At 47.5% G+C, this 14,234-nt stretch overlaps 1 protein-coding gene across 3 annotated transcripts in view; it reads right to left on the bottom strand.

The window, feature by feature from the left end:
- Positions 1-3,447, bottom strand: part of PTPN5 (protein tyrosine phosphatase, non-receptor type 5 (striatum-enriched)) — a 57,556-nt gene extending 54,109 nt beyond the window's left edge. For 2 of the 3 annotated variants that reach the window (XM_012654236.1, XM_012654235.1), the window contains exon 1: positions 3,157-3,410. The gene's annotated coding sequence lies outside the window, so the exon portion shown is untranslated. Of the gene's footprint in view, positions 1-3,156 lie in introns of all 3 variants that reach the window. The other variant, XM_012654234.1, reaches the window with a different exon arrangement.
- Positions 3,448-14,234: the final 10,787 nt, after the last annotated feature.

Here is a 14,234-nt window from a genome sequence, read left to right as displayed (position 1 = left end):
CACTATTCCTCCCTCCCTCTAGCTCCCACATCCAATCAGTTGCCAATTTTGGTGACACCGTGGCCTCTTACATCAACTCCTTTTTCTACCCATTCTTACAACTGTCCCCAGTCCAGACCCTCGTTATTTCTCATCTAGACCATTGTCATCGTTTCTCACCTGGCTCTCCCCCTCCAATCTGTTCTCCACTGGGCAGCCAGAGTGACTTTCCTCATGGTCAAGTTTGATCACTTTTCTTCCCCACTCAAATACTAAAGATCAACTCCTTAGCTTGGCACTCAATGCCCCCCTCCCCAACTGCCTCCAACATCCTACCCAGCCTTCCTTCTTACAACTCTTCTTTTATCCTTTTTGCCCCCATTGGAATGAACTGCTTTCCAATTTCTGTACTGTCCTAGAAGCCCCCACTGCCCGTCCATCCTCTGCTCATCCTATTTCCATTCCTTGAAATATTTTTCCTCCTTTCTTCTAATGTACAAACCATTCAGGCCCAGCTCAAATGCTACCTAATGCTAACTTATTCAAGAAGCCATTCCTGAACTCCTAGAGGAATAAAATCTTGCTTTATTCTCAACTCTTTTTAAGGGGTTATCTGTCTCTCTTTTAGGGAAACTATTGGGGAAGGACAGGCAATATGATACAGAAGAAAGAGTTCAGAATCTGGAATCAGATCATCTGAGCTGGAGGTCTTGCTCTCTGAGACTTTTAAGGTATGCACCCTTAGATAAGTTAAAGTCTGAGTCTTAACTATGCTATCTGTAAAATGGGTATGATAACATTATTGCTATCATGGGTATGTTATGAAGAGTAAGTATAAGTGCCAAAGTGTAAGAAAAGCTTTTGACACTATTTAAAGATTAAATTATATCATGCTAAGGTGCAAAATAACTGATAATCAAAAGTGCTGCTCCTCCCAGGATGTCTTACGCTGACTGAACCCTAAGTCCAGGAATAGGTCAGTGGGGGAAAGATTTTTTTTGAGGAAGGAGAATGCTGAGGCCCTAAAATCAATCCCATGTCTTTGGATGATCTAAAGAAGGGAAGAAGTGGAGGATATATTCACAAAGCTGGGGCCCTAATGGTATTACTTGCTACTGATTCCTGAGGTTTTTTTATGCCCCAGGCACTGTGCTAAGTGCCCTACATACGTTACCCCTCTGAGTCAGGAATTATTCCCTCACAGAGTAAAAGAAGCCCGTAGCAGTTATATAAATACGTGCTTTCCTTCCCCTCTCCCCACCCCCCAATAAATAGTTCAGATATGAAAGATCTCTGGAAAATCTCCATCCAATGATCTTATTTTCTGGATGGAGAAACTAAGACCCAGAGAGGTTATGAGCATTTACTGAAACTGTACAGCCAGCAAGGAAGACATTGGGCCTGGAACCCAGACCCCTTCACTCTCAGGATAGAAACCTCTGCATGGCAAAAACCCAGGGGCTGCCATTCATTACGAAGTCCATGTAAGTGATGCCTCTTGGAGCACAACATCATCTACGTGGGTGACAACGTCAGTGGCGGCCCCTGGAGTTATGCCACATGACCACGTTGGCTGTGCTCCATGCCAGATTGCTCACCCCACTCAAGAAGGAAGTTCTTGAGAAAAGAGCCTCAGACCCCTAGAGCCTGAACGCTGCCCTCCTTGCCAACTCTACTATGCAGAGTCTCCTCAAAGGTGACTGACATCATCCCTTCCCCATCCATCTATGCTTGTACCCCTTCGACACATCTCTCAGGCACTCTCTCTGCACCAGGCATCGGGCTCAGCTCTGGGGACACCCTGCTGTCCTTGAGGGAGCCCTGTGCTGAGAAACCACCAGAGCCTGGTGTGGTTGTAACTCAAGCTTCCCCAGCTGCTTTGTCAGCAACACCAAGAGACTGTACTTGACAAACACCAAGGAGGAAGGGGTGGTCTGGCATGAAGGACTTGGGGACCTCCACGGAGGAGTGACAAAAGGGGCCTGGTTGGATTTGGAGGAGCCCTGAAGGAGGAGGGGAGAGTGACTGGGAGGGCACGCAGTTGGGTTAAAGTGGGGAGAAGAGGACGAATCCTTGAATGCCAGCCACATCACTTGGTCCAACTGAGGACACTGAGGCTCAGGGGTTCTTAGGAGGAGCAGGACTAACAGCCCAGCATCTGATCTCTGGGCCAGGGCTTCTTCATTCCCCCAACCTAAGTCCCGGACCTGGAGTACTGGCACAAGAGGGCTTTCCTTTGAGGGCGAATGGGGCACATTAAAGGCCAATCTTTTTTTGTTTGTTTTTTTTTTGAATGGCACCTGCAGCTTCAAGTGGGGGCAGGGCTGGAATTACAGACTCTCATGGTACACTCAGGTGAATTTTGGGGTTCTGGGGATTCAATGCAGATGGGATCTAGTTGTGTGGGGAAGGAAATGGGTATGAAAGCCAGGGACCCTAGATTCTCATGAAGGCTTTGCCACTAACTCTCCAGTGACCTTGGTCAAGACACCTCGCTGCGCCTCAGTTTCCCCAACTGTAAAGTGAGGGGGTTAAATGAGCTCCCAAGGTTCCTGTGGTCCTGACCTTCTAAGCCACGTGATCCTTGATAAGGTAAGTCCCCTCAAGGCTCTGACCCGGGCAATCTCCGGGTTTTGCAGGAGTCTGGGCCTCATCCAGGAAAAATTGGCATGCTGGGGGAGGGGAACACACTCGGCTTTTATTTTGAAGGTGGGTGGGACGCGGGCGCTCAAGATAAAGGGTCGGGGGAGGCGAAGCGATGGGAAGGCTGGGAGGCGCGGTTCAGAGGCCAGCAGGCTGGCGGCGATTTCCAGGGTCCTTCCAGGGGTCCAGACTCCGGAGAGGCGATGCAGCCAAGAGCCGCGCACTAGCCTCGGCTGCAAACTCGGACCCCGGACCGCTATCCCGCTCCCTCCCCGGAACCGCGATGAGCTTCGCGGGGAGTGGCCGCCGCTCCCTCCGGGCTACCAAGCGCCAAGCCCCCTCCCCCGCGTTGGGGACCCCCTCCCCCAGTCTGGGGGCGCTGGGAGCCCCATGGGGGCGTGGCGGGGGCGGGCGCCGGCTCCTCGGCCCGGAAGGCTGAAGGAGGTCTCCGTTGCAGGGCAGCCCGGGGAGGGACCCTCGCCCTCCACCTTCCGGCTCCCCACACAAAGGCGCCGACGGAGGCGCCGCACTTACCGGCCAGAGCGGGCTCCGGGCGCCGGCGAGCGGGCGAGCAGGCTGGCGGGAGGCTGTGCGCGCGCGAGTGTGCGTGTGTCTGCGCGTGTCCCTGTGTGTGTCTGTGCCAATGTGTGTGCGACGGGGGCCGCGGCGAGCTCTGTGCGTCTGCGTGTGCGGGGGCGTCCGTCCGTCGGTCCGTCCGCCCGGCGCTCCGTCCCGCGCTCCGTGCGCGCTCCCTCGCCCGACCGCCCTAACAAATGCGCTTCAGCGGCGGAGTCACCGGCGCAGCCGCCGGGTCGCTGGCTCCCCCCAGCCCCAGCTCCGCCCCGCCCCCGGGCGGGCTTGCGCCGTTCCCCGGGAATTGCGCAGGGCCCGCGGGGCTGGCGGGGCGGGGGGCGGGGAGCTCCAGCAGCGCCCAAGGCCCGAGGGAGTTCGGATCCCAGACCCTTAACCCCTGACTCCATTTCAGGTGCCCCTCCTCCCCCAGCAACTCTGCCCGGAGTCCCCGCAGGCATCGCCCCCACGCCAAGGTTGCCTGGACAGGGAGGGCCGGGCAGTGGAAGCACAGCATACATTTCATTCATGATTTTTCTCTTCTCGGGAGCCCCAGGTCCGGGCTGCGCTGCCACGGCGACCGCCAGAGGGACCCCGGCAGGGCCGGGCGCGCTGAATCCGGGGCGGGACATACAGGCCGACAGAAGGGAGTAGGGGCAAGCGAGACAAAGGGTCAGAGCGGGGGGAGGGGAAGGTGCACCGAGGGGACGCTGTGGCGCTCCCCTCATGATGCCCACACCTGCGCACGCAGAGCGGCCGCATACCCGGGCGCACACAATGCCGGGTGCCCGGGACAGGTTCCAGGACTGGGCGGAGGCGAGTGTTTTCCCACTTCTTCTTTAGCTTCTGGGCACCAAGAGCGAGTGGACAAGCATCCCTCCACGGGGGGCTTGCCCTCCTGAAGCGCGTCGCGGGGCGCGCACCTGCCTTGGCTTTCTCGTGGGCGCCAGCTGCTCGGACGCCCAAGGAGGTGCCCGTGCACCCCACAATCCCGCATTCCCCAGGCTGTCACCCCGCTGGCCGGAGGTTCCCGACATTCCATCCCGATGGGGGCTTTTTGAAGCTTTGGGCTGCACACAGGGCAGGAATCCCAAGCTCCATTTTTACACGGGGAAGCTGAGACGAACCACCACACAGCTACCACCCTGGTTCCTACCACCATCCTCTTTCGCTTGGATTTCAGCCATAGCCTCTTTACTGGTCTCTCGGCTTCCACTTTTGGCCCCCTGCAGTTGATTCTCTACACAGCAACCAGAGCGATCCTTTTAAAACGCAAGTCAGATTGCGTTATTCCTTTAGTGGAAATCCCACAATGGCTCTCTATGTCATCCAAGTGAAAGCTAACGCCCCATAATGACCTGCAAGACCCTTTATGAGGTGGCTCCCTTTTAACTGTTTAACCTCTCTCCCTACCACTCTCCCCATTCCTCCCACACTCCAGTCACACTGGACTATTTTAATGTATCACCAACATGGCAGCCACCCTGTGGCCTCAGGACCTTTGCACTGCTATTCTCTCTGCCTGGCAACTCTTCCCCCAAGTCACTCCTTTACCTCTTTCATGTGTCATCTCTGAGAGATCTTCTGTTACTGTCCTATATAAAATTGCAGGCCCACTCCCATTTAATCCATGGTAGTTATGGCCTTTATTTTGTGTTCCTTGTCCTTTAGGCTCAGTGGCCTTTCACTGTCAGCCTCCCCCTCAGACCCCTCCCATCCCAGTCCTCCAGCCTCACCAAACCATTCTGTTCTCTCGACAAACCCTGTATTTTCCCATCTCTAGGCCTTTGTTCATGCTGTCTTTTCAGCCTGGAATGCCATCCTCTCAGGTCTTGACTAATGCTAGCTTAAATACCACCTCCTTCTCCATGGAGCCTTCTCTGATATTCCCAGGGACACTCCGCCCTCATTATCTGTCTGCTGTGATAGTGGTTCCTTGTCTTTTCCCCCAGGTGTACTATGAACTCCTGGGAAATGGCGCTGGGTATCTTCTCTCTCCCCAGTTCCCAGCACAGATGGGCCCATCAGTACATGTCTGTGGACCAAGGGCACTGATCGGAAGGCCCTAGGCTGGGCCTTGACAGTCTTTCTTATTTATTTTTTTCCTAAGAGGGGCAAGAGCCCACCTAGATCTCTGTGTTACCCTCAAGAAGTGTCCCATGGAGGGGAAAGGAGGAACAAACGTCAGATAACCAGGCCTTTCTGCTTGGGCTGTATGAAATGTGGGTAGATGCGTCAGTCAGTGCGCAAGGACCTGCTCTTCCTCTCTGACAGTATCATCACCACCGTTCACATAAGGCTGGTTTTCGCCAGACTGCGTCAGTGTAACAATAGCAGCTGCCGTAAATGAGCACTTTAGTGTGTGCCAGACACTGTTCTGTGTGTTCTCAGTGCACTGCTCTGTTTAATCTTCACAGCAACTTTGGGAGGTAGGCATTTTCATGTCCCAATTTCAGAAGAGGAACCAGAAAGAATAAAAGTGACTGACGTAAGGTCACTTAAGGGGTGCGTGTTTCGAATTCAGATCTAGCCAGTTCCCATTCTTAGAAGCAGGGATGGCTTAGCAGTGAATGCCTTTGGGGCTGATGGAGGGAAGGGGAGGAAGAGGGGCTTAGAGAGTTTTGGCAGCGTCAGCCTGGTCCAGAATTTTGCTTTCCCTAGCTCAGAGGTCACAGAGTTCATGGTACTCCAAGTGGGCTGGGACCTCACAGGTTCCTGTTAGTGTTGCCTGCAATGTCTGTGGTGGAGGCTAGTTATTGACCTTCATAAAGGCAGCTTTGGAAGGCCCAGCTGCCTCCCAAACTTTCCCAGCTGTGTCCTCTGAGCTCAAAGCCCAGCCCCAGCCGTCAGATGTGGGTAATAATGCCCATCTCAAAGGGCTATGGCAAGGAAGAGGTGTGATAACATCTCTAGAAAGTAGTAGGGGCACAAAAAATGATCGTGCTCCATTGATGTGAGTTTCTGTCAAATAGGGATATACCTAAACTAGTCTTTTCACCCTGTTTCTGCCTTGTACAACCTCTTATTGAGGAGTGTTACCCAGGGGCGTGGCTCAGTGAAGGAAGGAAACTCTAGCATTTACTGAGGGCTTTAAAAATAAGCTATTTATGTTACTTTCCTGTATTTTCTCCTTTCATCTGCACAAGCACCTTAGGAGGGAGGTACTTTTATTATCAACGAGGAAACTGAGGCACAGAGAGGTTGGGGGCTTTCCCATGGCCACAGAGCCCACTAATTAATGGCAGCAATGAGATTCTAGCCTGATTCTAGTCTGACTCTGTTCGCTTAACCAGCACCCCTCTCCCCTAACCCTATCACCACAGAAAGTGACTCCTTTGATTTCATTCTCTTCTCTGATGAAGAAGGAGAGTCTTATGAGGTCCGCGGCAGTGAAGCAGTTATGAGGTTGGGAAGATTTAGAAAGCTTATTGAGTCATTTTGTGTAACTCATTTACCATCTCTTGATGGAGGGAGAAAGAGGAGTTTGAGAAAGAGGTGGAGAAAGATGGTCTGAGAAACCCGAGTGTGTCTTGCTAGTGTTTTTTGATGGACTGTTGGAGATTAGAGTCAATATATTTTGCTTTTGGCCCCACTTGCAATTCACTCCATTGGTAATGAAATGTTTTGCTTCAGTGGAAATGTTCCCCTATCCAGATTTTTATTTATTTGCTTACTTATTTATAACCCACCCCAATCCACAAAGAGCTTGAGGTAGCTTACCACAGGAGCAGAAACCATAAAACAATGGTAAAATATCAATAAGGGTAAAGAATCAGGACCAAGGAAAATGTAAATAAATTTTGAGAGACAAGACGAAGGCTCAATAATTACAGCTGGTTTTGATCGAGTTCTTCCTGTGTGCAAAGGAATTTACATACATTGTTTCATTAATCCTTAAAAGAGTGCTGTGAGGTAAGTACTATTATTATCTTCATTTTGAAGCATAGGGAGCTGATGATCAGAGAAATGAACATGATGCCCTGAGTCATGTAGCTAATAAGCGGTAGAGCCAGTGTTTGAATCCAGTTTGGTATTGGAACCCATGCCCTTAACCACTGGCCTGGCCTACCTCTCCTAGGGACAAAACACCACAAACTTACAGACTGCAGGGAGCTCTGGAGTACTGTGCTTTAGCCTCAAATTTGGTTCTGATCATCTTGGATGCCAAAAAGCAAGGGATACAGTCAGTTACATAGAACAAACACCCTTACATCCTTGAAGTTTTTGCTCAAGTGTTATTTTCTCAATGAAGCCTACCCTGACCTCTCTCTACTTACCACTGGAGCCTGCCTCTTCCTGCTCCCTTCAGGAGTCCCCAATCTCCTTTTATCTTTTCTTTTATAATGGCTCATTTTACCTTCTAACATATTAGATAACTTCTTTATAAACTATGTTATAATATTGTATATTTCTATATTATATATTTCATATAAGATATTCTATAGCATATTCTATATTAATACATTTATGAATTATAAGTTAGATATTCTATTTAATATATTCACTGTTTAAATGTATGACTTTTTCCACTAGAATACACATGGGCAGGCATCCTTACCTGTTTGGATCACTGATATATCCTAATTGTGTAAGACAATGCCTGGTATACAGTAGGTACTCAATACATTTTTGTTGAATGCCAGAATGATTATTTTGGAGGGGAAGAAACAGACTAATGTAGCTGAAGTGGCAAAGGAGGCCACTTTTTTTTTTTTTTTTGCTAGCTCATACTTTCTTTCCTTTCCCTCCTCTTTTTTTCCCTCCTTTTCCCCTACACACTTCCAAAAAAGAATTTGAAGTAGCTCTAGAAGTTAGCTCTGAGAGCAAATTTTCAGGAGGGTTTTCTGATAGTAGACCCTCAGGGTTTGTGCGGCCAGTCTTCGTGTTATTGTTAGAGCAAATGGGTAAATGGGATTCACGAACCTAATTTGGGTGGGATCTCAGAACGAAAGCCGTGTATTTTCCCCACACCTAGATTAGCAAAGGCACTCCTTTTAGGGATCTAGCAATAGTGCCCATGTGTCATAGCTCAAGGATTTGGGGTTTAGAGTGGATGCTATGGGGAAAATAAAAAGCAGAGGTTCTTTTGTAAAACAATTGATTTAAAGGGAGAGGGTATCCTGGTGTTCCTAAGAGCTCACTTCTGGAGTCTAATTTCCTGGCTGCGAGCCTGAAGACTAAGCAGCCAAGGACGTTTGCAAGACTTCTTAGAGGAGGACCTTAGCTGAGACCAGTTGCTGGGGTGTATGCAGGCAGGGAGTATGTAGTATGATCTTCCTGTAGAGGCTGGTCACAGATCCAGGCCAAGCCGCCAGGAGCTGCAGACGCCAGCCTGTCAGCTCAAGGTGAAGGCCAAGGTCACCTGGCTGCTGATCCCAGAACGAAACATCAGAAACACTTATCTCAGGACCAGTGAGAACCAGAGCTTTTTGTCTTCCAAGGTCATTGTTCTGGGCTCCTACAAAGCATAGTCATTCAACACATATTTTACTGAGGGCCTACCTGAAACTAGCTACCATTCCAGAAGCTGGGTGCGTATTAGAGAACAAGACAGCTTCCCTGCCCTCTGGAACTTACCTTCTAGTGGGGACACACTGACAATGAACCAGCTTAAAATAACAAATAAAAGGATAATTTTAGACAATGGTAAGTCCAATGAAGAAAAAAGGAAAAGGGTGATAGTGGAAGTGAGAGAGCGCCACTTTCAGTTTTGTATGCAGGGAAGATTTTTCAGAGTTTGTATCATTTGAACAGATAACTTGAGTTGCAAGAAGGAACCAACCACTTGGAGTAGGGGCAGAACTTTCTCTTCTAGGAACAGCAGGATAACAGAGTGAGAGGTGAGGTAGGGGAGCAGTGCAGGAGCCAGACTGCACAGGGCCTTGAAGGCCGAGGGAGGAATTTGGATTTTATTCTAATGTGTTGGGATGCTACGGGACATTTCTAAGTGGGGAGAGTGATGAGAACTGGACGTGGACTGTGGGTACCGAGGGCAGTGGCACGCTGGAAGGACTGAGAATCCCAGCCTTCCTGCTTTGGAAGGGCTCTCAGAAGCTGCCTCGCCCAGTGTTTCCCGGTGTTTCTGACCGTGTCTCAGAATTATCTGGGGAAACTATTTAAAAATATGGGTTTGGAGGTTCCCAGCCCTAGAAAATTTAATGCAGTGAGATCGAGGTGAGGCTCAATGTTAAAGAAGTTTCCCAGATAATTCTGCTGATTGGCCAGAGTTGGGGACAACCAGCCTGGTCAAGGAACCCCACTTGTGGAGGGGAATGCTGAGGCATGGGGAGGAGAAATGCCTTGTCTGAGGTTGCACAGTGAGTTAATGGCTGACCAGTCTCCTGGCCCCGGAGCAGTGTATGGTCAGGGGTCTCTGACAACGAGCTACAGAAATGACAGTTGGCTAACCTAGGCAAAGGGGAATTTATTGAAAGCCTGTAGGGGGTTCTCGAATGGAAAAGGCTGAAGAATGAGGTGTGGAGAGGTGGAGGTCTGGAAGCTCCAGAAGTTTGCAGGGTCAGCAAAGTCTCCACAATTACATCCAGGTGTGACTACAAGGGTGTACGAGTACCTAACTTCTTTTGCTTCCTGCCTGCCACTCAACACTTGAAGTCCAAGGAGAGAGAGCGAGTCCAGTTGACTGAGTTCCTGCTGTGGCCTCACCCCACTGGCTAGGGGAGGGCACACGTAATTGATAGTCCCATCAAGACTTCACCCAAGACTTCATCCAAAAGGAAATTGGGAGGCTGTTACCATAAGAGCAGCCCCAAAGCAGCAAATGTGCACCACACCTGGCACCTCGGAGGGTTGTAAAGCTCAATTATCATTGTTGTCATGGCTATCAACACAGCAAATGCTTGTTTATCTGATAACCACTTACAATGTGCCAGGTGCTGTTCAAAGCATGTTACATGTATTAACTCATTGAACTCATCCTTTACGGCTATGAGGCAGGTACTGAAGCACAGAGAAGGTAGGCAATAACTTATGTCTCGATTCTGCTTTTATAGGTTCTAAAGCCCATTTATACCTCTTTTCTAATTTGCTTCTCACTACAACCAGTAAGGACAGGCATATTTACAGGTGGAGAAAGCGAGAGCAGCCACGCTCTAGAGCCACACCTAGTAAGTGGTAGCGTCCTTAGATTCATACATTCACCCATTATTCATTCACTCATTCATTCATGTGGCAGCATGTGCCATCAGGGGCCAGGCACTGTGCTAGGTTCTGGGAACTCGTTGGTGAACAAGCTACAGTTTCTTCTCTCTAGAGGTTCACCAGTCCAGGGCAGTGGCAAGAGAAAAGGCTCAAGCGTGCGCATAGGCCAGAAAAAAACCAAAGGCCTCACGTTAAGGAGTTTGGATTTCATCTTGAGGGCAACCACAGAAGGATCTTAAGCTGGGAACTTGGGTTTTATTGTAGGGGCCGGGCCTAGAAGGATGGATGGATGGAAAGAATGTGAGCAAGGTGAATGAAGGGTCAGGCGAAAACACCTGCCGGAAGCCGCTTGTTTGCTGAGTGCAAAGGTCAGCTGAAAACAGCTGACCTGTATGGGAGTGTTAAAAAAAATTAACAAACGGCCCTGACCCTTTGCATGTGTCCCTGGAAATAAATACAGGGAAGACGTTAGCTGAGGAGGCCATTTTCACCTTTAGATTTTGGTCTCTCCTCTTCTCTTAGAACACTGTGTTTTGAGTAATCGTTCATTCCTTCGCTACCGAGCTCAGGAGTGAAAACATAGCCGCAACATTTTATGAAGGCAATGCTGACTGTGATATTAAGAATGGACTGAGGGCCTACCTGAAACTAGCTACCGTTCCAGAAGCTGGGTGCATATTAGAGAACAAGACAGCTTCCCTGCTCTCATGGAACTTACCTTTTAGTGGGGACACACTGACAATGAACCAGGTTAAAATAACAAATAAAAGGATAAAAAAAAAAATTAAAAATTAAAAAAAAAAAAAAGAATGGACTGGGAGGGGCCCAGGAACGAAGAGAGGGAGGCGGTCAGGGGCCTGATGCAATGATCCCGGTGAAAAGTCATGGTTGTCCAGATGAGGAGGCTGGCGCTACGGCTGGAAGTGGACAGAGTTGAGAGGTAAGAAGTGGAACTGACGGATTCGCTGATGGGATGAGGGTAGCCGGGGAGGGAGAAGTTGAGGATGAGGGCAAGCTTTTTGAGTTGGGCAACTGGGTGTGGGATGGTGCTATCCACTGTGGGTAAGACTAGCAGAGGAGCCATGAGGGGGATGCTATGCCAGTGTGGATGCGTGGAGTGTGAAGTTCTGGTGGGATAGGGACGTGGACAGATACAGGAGTTTGTTGGACTTTTGCCTCCAGATGCCGTGATCTTTCCACATTGCCTTGATGATTTAGAATCTCCATCTGCAAAGACGGTCAGAAACCCAGAGACTTTCAGGCCAAACATCAGAGATCTCCTACTTTGTCTCTCTCATATTTTACGTGACAAAACAGAAGGCAGAGAGAAGTGGTTCTGGGAGGCACAAAGCCAGTGGATGGCTGAGCTGAGATTGGAGGCCCTGAATTCCCAGAGGGCCCCTTCCCCACCACCTTACAGCGCCCTGGGCCAGAGGATGCAAACTAGAAACCTGAGGCTCAATCCTGACTTCACTAGGGTTCTGTTTGGACTGCAATGAATTCAAATGAGTGGCCATGATTAAAAAAAAAATTGGGAAATTTCAAGTAAAAAACCCATATTTAAAAAAAAACAAAAAACAGAAGATCTGGCAACTTATAGGCTCACATCATTACATGACAGTGACCACATGGAGCCGGGTAGCAGTTGTCCCCTTGATGCAGGGCATGTCCAGGTTGCCACAGTCCTCGCTCTTAACCCCATTACTGAAGGTGTGTGTTATTTGCCATTTATCAACATGTTTGCTCTGTTATTTTATTTTTTAAATTTCAGTAGATTTAGGGGGTATGAATATTTTTTTGTTACATGGATAAATTGTATAATGGTGAAATCTGAGCTTCTAGTGTACCTGTCACCTGAATAATGTACATTGTAATTTTTCATCCCTCACCCCCCTCCAATGAGTCTCCGATGTCCAAGTGTCACTGTGTATGAACATGCCTACCCATAGCTTACCTCCCACTTAGAACTGAGAACATGTGCTATTTGTTTTTCCATTCCTGAGTTACTTCATTTAGAATAACAGCCTCTAGTTCCATTCATGTTGCTTCAGAAGATGTTATTTCATTTGTTCATGGCTGAGCAGTATTCATGGTATATGTATATACCACATTTTCTTTATCCACTCTTCAGTTGATGAGTACTTATGTTGACTCCATAAATTGTGCTGCAGTGAACATATAAGTATAGATGTCTTAATATAATGATTTCTTTTCCTTTGGGTAGGTACTCAATAGTGGGATTGCTGGATCAAATGGTATGCTCTTTAGTTCTTGAGAAATCTCCATACTGTTTTCCATAGAGGTTGTACTAATTTACATTCCCACCAATAGTTGTATGAGTGTTCCCTTTTTACATCAACATCAAGATCTGTTGCTCTTTTGACTTTTTAATATGGTCATTCTGACAGGAGTAAGGTGGTATCTCATTGTGGTTTTAATTTGCATTTCCCTGATTATTAGTGATGTTGAGCATTTTTCCATATGTTTGTTGGACATTTGTTTCTCTCTCTTGAAAATTGGCTGTTCCTGTCATTTGCCCACTTTTTAATGGGGTTGTTTGTTTTCTTCTTGCTGATTTGTTTGAGTTCCTTGTAGATTCTAGCTATTAGTTCTTTGTTGGATGTATAATTTGTGAATATTTTCTATCATTCTGTAGGTTGTTTATTTGTTGATTATTTCTTTGCAGAAGCATTTCAGTTTAATTAAGTCCCATTTATTTTTGTTTTTTTGTTGTAGTTGCTTTTGGGGTCTTAGCCATACATTTTTTGCCTAGGCCAATGTCGAGAATAGTTTTTATTAGGTTTTCTTCTAGAATTTTTAGGGTTTCAGGTCTTACATTTAAGTCTTTAATCCATCTTGAGTTAATTTTTGTGTATAGTGAGAGATAGGGCTCCATTTTCATTCGTCTGCGTGTGGCTATCCAATTTTCCCAGTACCATTTATTGGATAGGATATCCTTTCCCCCAGTGTATGTTTTTGTCTGCTTTGTTGGAGACCAGTTAGTTGTAGGTATATGGTTTTATTTCTGGGTTCTCTATTCTATTCCTTTGATCTGTGTGTCTACTGTTATATTGGTACCATGCTGTTTTGGTTACTATAGCCTTGTACTGTAATTCGAGGTCAGGTAATGTGATGCCTCCAGCTTTGTTCTTTTTGCTTAGGATTGCTTTGGCTATTTGGGCTCTTTTTCGATTCCATATGACATTTAGGATTGTTTTTTTTCTAATTCTGTGAAAAATATCATTTTTATTTTTGTAGGAATTGCATTGAATGTGTAGATTACTTTTGGCAATATGGACATTTTAACAATATTGATTCTTCCCATCCATGAGCATGGGGTGTTGTTCCATTTGTTTGTATCATCTACAATTTCTTTTATTAGTGCTTTGTAGTTCTGCTTGTAGAGATCTTTCACCTCCTTGGTTAAGTATATTCATAGGTATTTTATTTATTTTTTTGCAGCTATTTTAAGTGGGATTGAGTTCTTGATTTGATTCTCAGCTTGAGAAGGGGTAGGCAAGAGACCTGTGGGGCTTCTGTTGTTTTTCTTAAAAAGAAAAGTCACACATTTCCTGTAACATATCTAAAATATCTCTTTTCTGACCCCAGCTTGCTTCATTTCCCTGGCCTCTGTAAGGATTTGAATTATGACCCTGTCCATTCTGCTCTGAACCACACACATTTCTCATTTGCAAAGTGAGATATTTGAATACGATTATTCCAAGGCCCTTTATAGTCCTGGCTTCCAAGGCCCTCCAAGTCTGTACTTCAGAAATGGGTTGTGCTATTGACAATGCTTAATTGTTCTGCAGATGGTTTTTGAGGGATTGCTCACCCTTGACTCTTTTGTCCTGGAATTATGATTTATCTAAGCCTTTGGAAGA

This window comes from Propithecus coquereli, unplaced genomic scaffold (assembly GCF_000956105.1).
Source record: "Propithecus coquereli isolate 6110/MARCELLA unplaced genomic scaffold, Pcoq_1.0 Scaffold44, whole genome shotgun sequence".
Taxonomy (NCBI): Eukaryota; Metazoa; Chordata; class Mammalia; order Primates; family Indriidae; genus Propithecus; species Propithecus coquereli.
Note: the sequence above shows the minus strand (reverse complement) of the source record. Positions and strands in the feature narration are given on the sequence as shown.